Raw genomic sequence first — 13854 nt, forward strand, 5'->3', positions numbered from 1 at the left:
AAAAAAAGAAAAGCCCCGAGATTAACAAGAGCTCTTGAAAGAGAAGTGTGAAATCTTTTCCTCATCCTTGAGTTTTTTCTCTTCCATGCTGAGGCTAAAGTAATCAAGAGCATGAATCAACAAAACTGATCATGAGTATCCACCAAGTCATTAAGGACAGGATAATTTTTTCCAAGCCTTTCTCTCTGTGGGAGTACTTTTGCCTTAATAGCACGAATTTTAGGGACAGCTGTGTATGAGAACTGAAGGTGCCTTTTTCCCCCACCTTTTTAGAAATCTATTGCTGGCTGCCACCTTTAAATCATGCTTAGAGGCTTCTGATCTCTGCAATACACGCTACAGTGCCTTGTGACACTGCTTTCTGTTGTGAATATAGTAGGTCATTTAGCGCATGGTAGTCCCTCCAGTGAGCTGGTGGAAAGTTGTTTAGCTCTCACAGCGTTTGGGAACTTGAGGTCTTGACTCTAAATGCAGGGATGAATCTCGTATGCAGAAAGCAATTACCAGCCTTGGAACCTGTCCAGAACAGGGAGGCCAACACCGCTCCGCTCTTCAATACTGCCCTGGTAATACTAATAACCAAACGCTTCCCACTAATATATCTTCTGTGAGACACGCATTCTAATAGGCAGCCATGGTCATATACTTACTTTTCTCAGTTTTCATTTGAATATGTATGAATATATTTGACATCGGAGCAGGTCGAATGGTGAATTTGCAACTACACGGGCAGACTTATAGAATGCCTGCCTTGGTGAAATTGTAGCAGGGAAATTATGGGTGCTGTAGTGTATGATCTGCACTATTACCATAATTGCTATCTGCATTATCTTTTGAATGGAGATGAAAATATTTTATATAACAGAATTAAATACTGGTGTTGTTTGTTCTATATTTAATACCTCGATAGCTTTTAAGTACATTATGCTGTAAAGAATAACTCGAGTGGAATTTACATTAGTGATTGCTTGTAAAATGTCTGAGATGAAATGTCTGAAGATTGAGCGTAGCTGAAGCTTCCAGAATACATTGTGAATGTTAGACCTTGAAATTGAGATCAAGTTTATTAAAATATACTGCTAATGAAATAATAGGAATTATTATCATCATCATCTTTTGCAAAATTGTCCCTGACTATGGCTCTCTTCTGGTCTTTTCTGTGATTAAATGATTTATGGCCAATTAGCTCTTAAGACTCTGTGTGCTGCCCTGCTATAAACCGTTCCCTGGTCTGTGCGTTGGTGTGGTTTTCAGCTCTGTTGCACTTTGCAGTAGTCAGGAGGTGTCTCTCAGCTTTCTGCTCATGAAGACTACTGTGCCTTCAGCTTCACGACAGGCACGTGGCGTTCAGTTATGGGCTCTAAAATGAAGTCCAGTGGGAGATGCAGCTACATGAGTGGGATTTGCAGCTGCTGACAAACTGGTGTTATCTGGCAGTTTTAGAAAGCCTTCTCTTGCGATTATATTTCAGTTCTTTTTAATATCTAACCACAGTGTTAATGCATTTTGCTCAAGGGTTTGATTGCATCTCAAACGCTATAGGTGTGGTTATGGCCTTTCTGTGTAGACAGACTCAACCTCCTCCACTGGTTCATTTTCCCTGGAATTTTCCCAAGGTGTTCTAGCAGCATAGGGTTTTCTGGAAGATGTGGAAGACTGAAGCAGGATAAAAATAGTAGCAAATAATCATGGAAGCTTTAATGTTTTTTCTTGAACCACAATACTTGGGAATGAGTCCTGTCTTTTTGCCTTTCTTAGCAAGGTTCTCATGTTCACATGGCATCAACTGCAAAAAAATTGAGAGGTTAAGCACTTAATCAGCCACAACTGTCAGGAGGCGTTAGATCAAATTCCGATGTCCTATGTGCTTCCTCTGATACTGCAAATGTCACTGCCGCTCATTAATTTGCTGTTGTTCAAATGAATACATTTTAAACTGACCAGATACAGGGTATGGGAGAGAAATGTCTTACCCTGTGTATAATCACCCAGTAAAGATAAGAAAAATTAAGATGGATTCCTGGAAACAGATGAATGTGTTGGTATTGAAAAGAAGCACAGACTCTCCATTGTTCACAGATGCTCTTCCAGTCCAATCCCAACAGTAGAAGCCAGAGTAGAGTTTCTTGGGGGGTATTAAATACATTTTTACCCTAAATTCAGACTAGGAAATATCCAAGCACACATGAAATCTGTTTATATTTTGTGGACCTAACCTGCTGTGCTTCTGCTGCTCTCGGGGCTCACTGAACCCATACATGAGGGTCATGAAGCAAGCAAGGAGAGGCTCATGCCTGGTTCTCTCAGCTGTGTCACGTGCAGACCCAGCTATCCCAATCCCACTGAAACTGTGACTGGTGCTCTTTGGTTAGCGATGTTGAAGAAAGGGGGAGTGTTGGTTAAAACACGTACCCTGGTGGTTGGTTATTTCTCATTTGGTCTCTGGCTACTGAGACAGGGGAGTGGGAAAAGGTGTAGAAAGCAGAAATGACGTTATCGGCGACAGAGAAAGGACATTTACGGTTATGGCCAAAGTCGTCCCTTTTCTTTCATATGCTGTGACTGCTTAGCATATGCTGCCCACTGCCTGAAGCTCTTAGGACAAAGAGGTTTGTCTGCCTTGCTGTAGTTACGGTCTGTTCTACCAGTAATTGCTGGTGTGTGCTTGTGATAAAGCTCTTTGTAAGCAAACAAAAAGCATGTTACGCTTTGATTCACAGGATATTAAATCTTGTGTGGAGTCAAAGAGACAATTTGCTGTATGGCACAGAATGACCTGTCCAACTGTAGTTAGTGAATTTTATCCAAGTGAAAAATCTCTTTACAAACATCTGCCTAAAATTAGAAAGATTTCTTGAAAATGCATGCTGAATGCTGAAGTCTTGGGAACTGCAATGCATCTTGATTAAGTAAGAACAGTTCCTGTGAAAATTAGGGAACATTTCATTACCGTATGATGAGTCACAGTAGAAAGAGATGGGAATTACTTGTCTCTGGTCACTTTTGCATTCTCTGTTACGAGAGCATGGGTACAGCACACACTTGAACATTGCTGCTCAGGTCTCTGAGGTCTTACCTGGTCTTGAAAACTCATTAGGTGGTGATAAAAATCTAGCAGTTAATCCTATGGAGGTAAATTACTTGAAGATCTGGATGACTTAAATAATCTAAATGAGCATTTATGATTTAATATTTTATCTGTAGTTTGTTGTGCTGTGGTTACATGTGAACCTTTTTGCTAGGCTAAACAGTTCCTGCCTTTTCCTTCCTTCCCCGCGAACATCAGACTGTGGTCGCGTCCTTTTTGGATCAGTGTTTTACAAAGTCGTTATGAAATGGGTGATCTAATTCTTATCCTTTACACTTTTGTTTTTCGAGTGATCCCTGCAGACGTAGCAGGATGCACTTGGGATGCTTCACATGCTTTGTGCTCAATGTGCCTTTTTCCTTAGGCTTCTTAAGCAAGATGAATTGCTGAATACATTTGCATGCTGTTGCGCTTCAAATTATGTATTCACAGATTTTTTTTTTTTTTTGTCTCCACACAACTAGTTGGGTCTAGATACTCATTTTTAATAAGAAAGTGGCAAGATTCCAAGCCAGTGTATTCTGCTTTTTTTGTTAAAAAAAAAAAAAAGTGTCATTCTCCCCAAGGAATTACAAACTGAGATGAGGCAGATTGAGGGCAAGCATGTGGTTACAAACAGCTTCTGAATAATTTCATTTCAGATGCTCGGTGATGACTTTGAAAACTTTGCAGGTAAAACACAAACTTTTCAAGTAAACCAAAATCTATCAGAGCAACAATTCCCTGTGTGCGCATGTTCATTTTGGTTTCTTTCCTTCCCTTTGTTGTTGTATCTGTTGCAAGGAAATTCTGAAATTGTTCTGATATTCCGTTCAGGGAGAAAACTTTGACAAAGTTAAACAACATTTAAGAACTGAAATATATTCATTTTCTTAATTCAGTCTCAGCTTGTTCAGTGTCTTGGTTTTGAGAGGAGGGTGGCGTTTGTAAAGAAGACATGAGAACAGCGGACGAGCTCTAGCACAGTAAGTCATCCCTTGTTTTCCCACCAAGCTTTGGAAGATAAGTTGGCAAACTTCCTCCCTGCAGTGTAGCCCAGTCAGCGGCTTCATGGTCTGCAGTTTGGGATGGGGGTTTGGACTTTGCTCTTTTGAATGAGCCATTCATAAACAAAACATGAAAGTATTCCAGTGGAACCGTTCCACCTTGGATAATGTAGTTGAAACCATCAACTGCAGAGTAAAATGCTGTCTGAGAAGAATATGCAATGTTGGTTTGCCCATTCCATCTTGCTGATCTGCCCTACGCTGCCCCAATCTTTGGAGTTTGCAGATGTAGTAGTTTCTTTGACCTCTCTGTCCTAGAGATAACAGAGTTCTCTGGGTCTCATTTTATATCACAGACTTCAGCAGATTGTAAGCAGTTGTTAAATTGGCCAATCTGTGGCTAAAGTCTTCCCACAAAGTCATGTGGATCTTGCAACCATTCCCACCAGTCCCAGCTATGGCTCTCACTGTTTATGTCCCACAGCTCCTATAGGCCAGTAGGTCAGATGCTAAGGTATCTTGCTGCTTAGTGTTGCCTTCCTAGTCCTAAAGTAGGTAATTCTTCCTCTCAGCACATCATGCTCCTCTCGCGGATGTGGTAGTGTCTGAATACTGTAAAGCAGTATTCATAACTCCTCTCTTTGCTTCAAAGAACCAGATACAATCACAGCAGAATCAAAAAATGAATGCTAAGAGAGGCAAAAGAGTGAAATATATTACACTGATGACATTATGGCAACATAATGAAGAAACTGAAAGGCGCAAAACGAGATCTTACATTTTCCTTAAGTTTAGTAAACCCATTCTTCTCAGCTTTATGGGTGTGATGAACATCAATAAGATTGATTAAAAAAGGCTGTAGAATGTTAAAATTATACCATGTTGCTTACAGCTTTGGTATTATTCATGTTACAATGGGCCATTACCTACACACTGTTCTTTACAGGGGAAAATAATAAATTAATTGCTTTCTTCTGTCTGTTTTTACCTTGCCTAAAGCTAGTCAACAACTTCTCTTTAAAGATTGCTGCAATTGCCATTTGCATAGTAAAATGTGCTTCTTGAGCTTGGCAGAAGCTTGCCATGAGCCTTGGTTCTTCTGAACGATTGGCTCCACTCCCTTACAGCGCACAACCTGCTGCTGTTTGATAGGAGCCGTAGGAAAGAGAGTACAGCAACTGGCAAGATCCACGAGGGACGGAGCTCTTGGAGGCAGCGGTAGCTTGGGAGGGCAAGGACAAGGAACTAATTGTGTTTCAGCTGACGTTGCTGGAAGCCTTGCTGCCCCCATTATAACTGAAACCAAATCAAAGCCTGTGGCCGCTGTAGGTCAGACAGCACTTTGGCGTTTTGGAGGGTGTACGATTACTTAAGCCTTAAATTCCTATTATTTATGAGCTGCAAGGAGCTTCCGCAAAGAATTGTTTCCCCTTGACTGCACACCAGAAAAGGAAATCTGATTTACCTCAAAGACATCTGTTCACCCAAAAGATAAAGAGGAATTGTAGAGCTGTTGTAAGGTTGATTGGAAGCGAAGTGAAGCTGAGGAGGAATGGTCAGGCTGTATTTGTGTTTATTTAACTTAACAATAGAGATGTAATTCTGGGAGGCAAGTGTTCACCTGCGGGAAATGTAAGAGGGATTAAAACCAGAATTTAATCTTTCATCAGTTTCTCTGTGGAGCTGACAATGTTCGAGCAATTAGACTGTTTGCCTACATTTTGTGTGCCTGCTGTTACAGCTGGATATTGACACCCTCATTTTTTTCCACTGTATAACTTACTGCCTTAGCGAGTTGCTGGGACTTCACCTGCCTGCAAACACATCCGCCCTCGGAACGAAATGAGAGGACTTGCACTCAGTGCTGTAGGGATCCCTTGAAGGAGAAGGATCATCTTCATTCATAGAAATGTATATTTTTTTTTAATTATTTGTTCTGAATTGTGCCTAGAAAAGTGGTAGGAATATTTCTCCTTTTGAATGAAGGAATGCTTGGGCGCTTGCAGTTCTGCCAGGAAGCCAGCCGAGCAAGTTCTTGGAAATCTGTTCATACTGCTCTGAGTCTCTGACTAGTGGAGATAGCTTGTAGACTGAAAGAAGACCATAGGTGGTATTTTCACCATATATATGCTTTATGATTTCCTAAGGCTGACTTGAGTAATATCCTTTCTGGACAGGAGGCTGCGTTGTGCTGCGTTCACTGCTCTTTGAGTTGTTTGAGGAAAGCCAGCCAGAGAAAAGGAAAGGCAGAGGTGGAGCAGCAGGAGCTGCCAGGCAGGGTCCTCTGCAGCTGGGACGGGACTCTACCCCATTTCTCACTGCTTGCTTGATTATTTCCTTAATATTTTCACCACCACCTCTTTCTCCAGTGCTGTTTAACACATCCTTTTCTATTGAGTTTTTCTATTCCTTTACTTGATCTTTCCTAACTCCTCCCTGCACCTTAGAAAAGGACCTGGTGTTTGTCGGAGTCAGTTCATGTGTTTTTATTTTTGTCTTTCCAGAACTTCTTCAGGGCAGGAACGCTTCACTAGTCTGTGTGCATAGCACAGTAGGATCCATTCATCACTGGCCCTTACATATGGTTAATAAGATTCATTAACAATATTACCTGTTTCTACCATTGTTTTCATTTTGAATCATGAAGCAGTCAGTTTGACTTGAAAAATCAATGGAAAAATTAACCCTTCTTGCTCTGAAACATCAATCCTTAGTTTCAAAATCTCTTGTCAAGGGACTCCACTGCTTTCAGTTGAAGAAAGGCTTCTTTCTCCTTTCCTTTTTCTCTGGTGGAAACAGAAGCGCTCCCTTAGCATGGGCAAACTGTAGGAAACAGACTTTTCTGTTTGTGTTTTAATGGCTTTTGCAAGAATTACACATGGAAACTGATACAAACCAATACTAAACCCACTCTGCCGCACTTACTTGTTTTCACGTGCTCCTGATGTGTTATGGGAAAGAGTGCCAAAAATTGCCTGTGGAACAGAGGTGCTGAGAAACTGTACCAGGCTCTGCCCCGGCTGAAAGAAAGAGAAGGAGAGAAGCACAGAGCAGTTTATGGAAAACCTGAAAACCGAACTGAAATAACCTGTTGAATTCACAGCGAGTGTCGAGCCCCAGCCACCTAAATTCCTTTTTGTCTAGGTATGATGAAATACTCACTAAGTGGTTTTTCAGATCTCTCCTGTGGGTCTGGGTGTTATTCCCAGCAGTGCTGCTAATGTGATCTCACTCGAGAAACGGAAGTTCAGCCCCGTCCAGGAGCCCCAGAACACTTGGAATGGGACCTGTTAGCTGCTGGTACTGCCTGCTGCTGGGTCACAGGGAAGCGGTATCCATTTATTTTTCTCTTTGGCATTAACTTTATATTATATAAACAAGGAAATCCAAGTTCTTTTCTGTTAAAAACTTGCATGTATTTTTCATGCTGAGGCAGACTTGATTTCAGTGCTTGTTTACCAAATTCAAAGTATTTTTTTGGGTCTGTTTCTACGTAACTGTTTGTGGTGTTCTGTGTTATTTTCTTCCCCTATCGGAAATCATACTGAAAACAGTTCAATTATTCATTTCAACAGACTTTGAAAAGCAAGAAACAAAAAGAAAGGGGAAGTTCTCTGGAGTGAACTGTAAGTTTTTTTAAAAAAAATTAAGTATATTTTAAAATTACTCTTGACAAAACAAAAACAGAACCTACCAAACACACAAAATTCCTGTCTTAAATTTGAAGCTGAATATGTTCTTATTGCTAAGCTAAAAAAAAATGATAATTTCTAGAACTTGTAAGCAAAGCTGTCTGCCACAAGATGTAGTTTTGACCCATCTGTGGTTCAACATGGGCAGTGGCGTGATTTTTTGTCTTATTTTAGAGGGGAGAACTTGCTGATCTATGGTGATCCAAGTAGTGTTGTGCTAATTAAGGTAAAGTGATTCTGGTGGAGATTGTGCAGACATGTAAAAGAGAACAATCTTGTGGAAACAGAATTCTTTATGAATACTTACTTAGATTTATGGCATCTAGAAAACACATCAGAGCCCTACACCCCACCATTCCGGTAAAACCAAATGAGCAAACAGAAACTGTATACAAAGGTAATTAAGGATGCTGAGGGCTCCCTTCCACCCACTTGAAAGAGAGGAAATATGAGGAAAGAATTACATGTTCTTTCACACCACGGTAGTGCTGACACTCATTTGTTTCAGTCTCAGGGAAGGCTTTTATTCCTCCTTGGGCACTGTGTCAATATTCATCCAAGCTTCTGCAGCTCGCATTCAGGACAGGAATCCTGTTGCAGCAGGCTTGTTTATCGTTGTTTGTGTTTCTAACACTGTGGGGAAGCTGTTTTGCCTTTACATTGATGAGGACATTGCTAGGGGCTTGTTCAGCAGCCAATCTGTGCAAAAGCACAGAAGTTCAATTATTTCACCTCTCTTTTAAGAGAAACGATCAAAGCAGCTGATGGGGAATGCGGGGAGCAGGGAGAGCACCAGGCTGGGGAAGAAAAGAATGACCGCAGACAGAAGCACAAGAATTTCCTTTTCTTCCTTTGGCTTGTTTGGAGGGGAGGGCAGAACGGGGTTGAAAGGTGGCTCGTTTGTGTGATGGGAAGCTTGGACTGGTCTCTTTGACATGGCCTCACCTGGCCTGGGCTCTCTTTATGTCCATCAAATAGGAAAGGAGAATCCTGGCTTTTTGGTCTAGTTTGTAAACAATGCTGGTATTGTGGGGATAAAATCACCTACTGCCAGCCCTGTTTTGAGTTACTGTGCCATTCATTGGTCCTGTTTATAGAGGTGCAAGCATAGAGTGTTACATATGCACATCTGAGTAGCATCTGAACTGTTAAAGCTCCATAGCTTTTGCCATTTTCATCTGCTCATGGGTTGTAAAACCAAGGACCACTACAATCATCTCACCCGACCTCCTGCATAACACAGGCTGTAGATTTCACATAGTAATTTTTGGAACCAGCCTACAACTTCCAATGAAAACATTCTAAAATTCTGAAATCTAAAGAAATCTGTTATGAAATGTCCAAACATGGCTTTTCAGCAACTTTGTTTGCTTGTTTTCCTGCCAGAATGGAAAGTTCATGAAAACAACAACAAAAGAAAAAAATCATAGAAGTGTTTCCACAAAATGATTAGCAAATCAATATTTATTAAGAATGATTTAAAAATTAATGAGTATCTCTGGTTGAGATGATTCAGAAAATGACTCAGATATAAATTAAGAGTGTACTGTCTAGCCTCTCATTTGAAAATCCAGAAAGAGCTGCCCGAGTACCTTAATCTTTGATATTGTCCTGTTTTGATATTGCCTGCTGCAATGTGCTTGTATAGTTCCTTCTCTAACCAAATAATTTATGTAGTCACTTACTTAAGTACTGTAAAATACCAGATGATATCTTTACAGAATCTGTGTAATTTTGCATGGGGAATTGCTTCAGCCAGACAGAATTTCTCTTGAAGAGTGAACATTGCTAGAGGTATTTCTGATGCCTTTTTTTTCCTGCAACAGGATACAGGGCTCAATTTAGCATAGGAGTCAGCTCATCAAATCACTTAGTCAGGCAGGTGCTTATGTGCTGCTGCATAGAAGCTCTTGTCATTGTTTTCTTCCTTCAGCCTTTTGTAGAGAGAAGCAGAAAGGAATTTTTTACTTTCCCAGGAGTGCTGCAGCCGATGCCAGTGCAGCAAGCCTTGTTCTTAGGAGAATGTGCTTCATATTCTCTCGCTGTCTGTCTCACATGCATAGAGGAATCACAACAACCAGACACAATGTTTAGAGCATCCAGGGTCTGGTGTGCGATTATTTATTTTTACACTGTATTCCTATCGTGCATTTCAATCATGCTTCAATATTTTACTGATTCAGAGGTAATGTGTGTCTGAAAAGCTGAAAGCTATGTATTTAATGTTACTTGTCAATATAACATCTGAATTTAGAAATACCTGGCATGAATAAAATGTAAAGCAGGATGATTATGTGTGATTAAATAGTTGACTTTTATATTGTATATTAGTCATGCCATCATCCAATTAAAAGGATAATGGAACGAATAGTGTTTTTTAATTTTTAAACCAGTGTGGGTTGCGTTAAGGGGATTATGGAGCTTTATGAAGTAGTTTGCATAATGTAATGATCAAGAATAGAGTCTGAGTCAAAGCTGAGCTGCACATGGTAAATTAGGCAACTTTTAATTTCTCCTTGACATAACTTGGGACTATAAATTTTGAATACGAAATGGAATTGTCTCCGAGTTGTGAAGAGGCTTGCAGAACAGGGCTGTAATTCGTGCTCTTTTTCAAGAACCCTTTTCAGGCCGAACTTTGGCCTCCGTGCCAGTAGCTGCCACTGTGTTTTATCCATTGAAGCCTGCTCTGTGTATTCTGTTGCTTATTACCATTAGTGAGCCTTGTTTGCCTAATTAACCTAATGTTCCTCTTGATTTCATCTGATTAACTGCAACATGGGTGAAAAATATAGTGATGTGGCCTCTGATACCATTGACAAAGGTCAATGGAGTTGACTGTGGCTGTTTGTGCCCTGAGCTCTTTGATCAGGGAGGGGATACAGTAACATTTGAAGCATTGTGGGAAAAGTGTTCCATTTTCCCCCCTCGTGTTCAAACCCGGCAGTGGTTAATCCAGTTTCATCAACTTAGAGCTGTTCTTCCGAAAGAGTAGGGTTTTTCAGGTATTAGCTTGTTATTGCAGTGGAGCTGACATTTTTATAGTACAGCTTTTTGGTCTTGGTTGTATGAAAGTCTCAGTCCTTGCATTAATCTCGTCAAAGGCAAAACGGTTTATATGTTGCATAAAATAGCTCCACATCTGTTGTTCTTAATAATGTTCACACATTCGGGACTCCTCTGAAAACAGTCACTTTATAATCCAACACTTTATGCATCCTTATTTTTCTGTAATTGACTGACAGTTTTATTCTGAAATTTCCTGATCATCATATTGTGTAACAGGAATCGTAAGTGAAAATGACTGGCAAAAATGGATTTATACCGGTATGTTAATTGCCGAGACTAAGAGATCCCAGTGCTCAATCTTATCACAAAAGAGGGACGGAGCCTCTTCATTTTTAATGGGGAATCCCTTAATGCGACAACAGATTTATAGCTTAGCTGCTCTGAGTTAATCACTCGGGGTTTCAGTGGTTTAACGCAGAGATGATCACTGAGGAGCCCTGGCTGTAGGAATGGCTGAATGGTGCACTTGGAAGGTGATAATTTAGGTTTGCTGAAGTTACAAGGGAGACATTTGCAAAGCAACCCTAATGATGTGTAGAAGTAATTGAAATGTAAAGCTTTGTCCTGATTTTCTATTGCATTTGACAGCTCTTTTCCTCCTTCATTGTTATTAGCATAGAATCATGGAATGGTTTGGGTTGGAAAGGACCTTAAAGTTCCAGCGCCCTGCCATGGGCCAAGACTCCAAGCTGCTGCATAAGTTTGCAACGTGAGCTTGTTTGGAAAAATGGGGTAAAATCAGGCAGGTTAAGATATAATGAGGATGTAAATGGATCCAGCCTTAGAAGGGCAATCCTTCAGTGAGGTTTAGAGGTTTGTCTCGGGCTGGGGGTAGTTCACAGCTCACTAAACCGTGAGTATTCCTTTTCAGAGAGGGGCAACTGGCAGTGAAAGGAAACCCTTATGTTTGTTTTGTCCTGTGAGCTGGGTCACCCTGGGGAAGGAGGGAAGGGAAGGCCGGGGGAGGTCAGCTGGAGAGGCAGTGGTGTCAGGCAGGGATTCTGCTGGAAGGAGAGAATTTGAACCCCGAGAGGACCTAAGAGGTCAGCTCAGCGTACAAAGCCAACCTAAAGCAACACCTGGAGGGAAGCTGTGCTGCAATGCAAGGCAGGAGGGACTTGTCACCCTTCCTGGTGCTGGTGGAGGGTTGTTTCTGAGCCTTTTATTTACTTTGTCTCCCTCAGCAAACCTGAGACTTCTTTATATTTAAGAGCTTATATTCTACTTTATCTTTTTTGTATTTTGTAATAAAATGTGTCTTTAGGGGCTGGGAGCTTCCTCCTGTCTTTTGGTTTATCTGTTTAAAAGAAAGAAGGATGTAAAGAACAGTCCGCTTCAAAGTTTTAGCTGAGTTATTCTATCAGTCAGCCCTAGAGATGAACCTCTTTGGTGCTGCAGAAGAAGATATGTGAACTCAGGTTCCAATATTCATTATTTTTGAAAACATTTGTTTAAAGAGGCTGCATTGGAGCAGCAACAAGATTTTGGTTCCCAAAATGGCATTGCTGGGGAGTTTCTTTTCCCAAACAATGGACACATTAACTGCCTTTGGAGTGATGGACATCCTGGATTCTTTCATTCTTGTTGTGATTTGCACTCTGTCTTATCCAGGCACGGTCTGTAACTTTACGCCTTCCCTTTAATCTGGTTCCAGTCTGGCATCACTTTGTGAGTGAAGAATCAGGGAGACTAGGGCTCAGATACAATTCCAAGTAGTTGTTGACCTGATTTGCCTCATGCTTAGAAAAATGCAGAAATCACCCGTGGCACCAAGGATTTCTTCAAATCAGAGATTTCAAAGTAATGCCAGCTCTTAGTGACCTCGAAGCAAATGAAACTTGATCACTTGTAATTACATATCATCCTGAAAACTGTGTGTATAAGATTTCCTGTGCCATTCTCTTCTGTTCCCATAGTCGATAGAAGGATGTTGCCTGTAACTCTCCTCTTCGTACCATACAGCCCCATAGCTGGGGAGCAGGTAGTGGAATCAAGGGTGTAGGATCTTAGAAATAGTCATGTTGGAGGCGCAGCAAACGGCTGACTTCCCACCATGAAACATTTGGGTAATCCGTTGCCATCTGTCTTTATTTTGCAAACCCACTCAATTGGCCCACATGTTCAGGATATCACTGCAAGTTATTCCTCAAAGAGAATCTAAAAAAAAAAAGAAGCCTGATGAAATTGCTGACATGTTTTTTCCTGTTCAAATTGTGAAAGATTTCTTTACATTCATGTTATCACAAGGCTTTGTAAAATAGCCTTTTCTTGATCCAAAAAATGTTCTTTGGTGGGAAGTGTAGATGCATGGCACCTTTCGTGAACGCTGTAGCTGTAGGCACTCAGTTAAGCGATGATAAGGAAATGGTTCAACCAAGTAGGATGAAAGGCAATGACTCAAGACTGTGCCATATTTATTTGGGTGCGGGTGGTCTAGCACTCTGAGGCAGTGGTACTAGTGCTTGTGCTCAGCTGACTTGTTCCCTGCCTCGCCTACGTTAGGCAAGAAATGCTAACACCTACATTTACATTATTGGAATGGCTGTGCCCCCAATTTGTGTGCTTTCCGTGGGGCAAATCCAGAATGGATGGCAGTAGCAAGTCAAATGATTCACACGATAGAGCCATTTACCATTAATTCTTGGTTTATCTGACAACCTTGTGTCTTAGAGGGTTATTTCCGAAGAATTAACAAGGCTGAGGATGATAAAGGAATATGCTATTGGAGAATTTGTCGTCATTAAAGTTTCTTGAAAGATGGGCTATTTAAATAAAGGTCATTTACTCCAAAGTAAATGCCTTTCTCTTGTTCTTGCTTAGCACAGTTCAGCTGACCGGCTGCTTTGCATCTCAATGCACCAGTGCATTTTGAAAAGAATGTTAACTGTTCTTTGCATCTTATTCCTAGTGATTTTGCTGTAACTGCTTTGAATGAGACAGAATTCACTGAAACAAACGCAAAACTTTTGTGGCTGTGTAAGTATCTCTGCTGATAAAGGCTCTCAAAAATACTCTCTGT

General features: G+C 40.9%; 1 long non-coding RNA gene across 2 annotated transcripts in view; it reads left to right on the forward strand.

Moving 5' to 3' along the window:
• The window catches only part of LOC128854019 (uncharacterized), a 50571-nt gene that overhangs the window by 2373 nt on the left and 34344 nt on the right, over positions 1-13854 (forward strand). The gene's annotated exons all lie outside the window — the stretch shown is intronic.

Source organism: Cuculus canorus, chromosome 18, assembly GCF_017976375.1.
Source record: "Cuculus canorus isolate bCucCan1 chromosome 18, bCucCan1.pri, whole genome shotgun sequence".
Taxonomy (NCBI): Eukaryota; Metazoa; Chordata; class Aves; order Cuculiformes; family Cuculidae; genus Cuculus; species Cuculus canorus.